Source organism: Gadus morhua, chromosome 14 (assembly GCF_902167405.1).
Source record: "Gadus morhua chromosome 14, gadMor3.0, whole genome shotgun sequence".
In the NCBI taxonomy this organism is placed as follows: domain Eukaryota; kingdom Metazoa; phylum Chordata; class Actinopteri; order Gadiformes; family Gadidae; genus Gadus; species Gadus morhua.
In genome coordinates this window covers 27834914-27835331 of record NC_044061.1, presented here as the reverse complement: position 1 = coordinate 27835331, position 418 = coordinate 27834914, and positions in this window count along the sequence as shown.

Below are 418 nucleotides of genomic sequence, written 5' to 3'. Positions count from 1 at the left end.
CCAAACAAACCTTCATGAGTGTGTGTGAACATTAAGAGATAGATTGTCATTACAATATGGGCAATTAGACGCTTTTATCCAAAGCGCCTTACATCGATTAATTGACACACCGACGGCAGAGTCGACCATGCAAGGCGACAGCCAGCTCGTCAGGAGCAGTTAGCACTCAGCTAAGAGGAGCTGGGGATCGAACTAGCAACCTTTACGGTTACAAGACAACTGCTCTACCACCTGGGCTAAGTCGACCTGTCTTTGTCTTGAAGGCTTAAATATATCTACAATCATATTAGCATATATCCAACATTTTGTTCTTTCATACTCGCATAGAAAACCACACCACTGGATAAGAGTTGGTTTAACTCAAGTGGATTGATATTTCCGAAACATCGTAGGCCTTTGAAAACCCTGCTGTTAACTG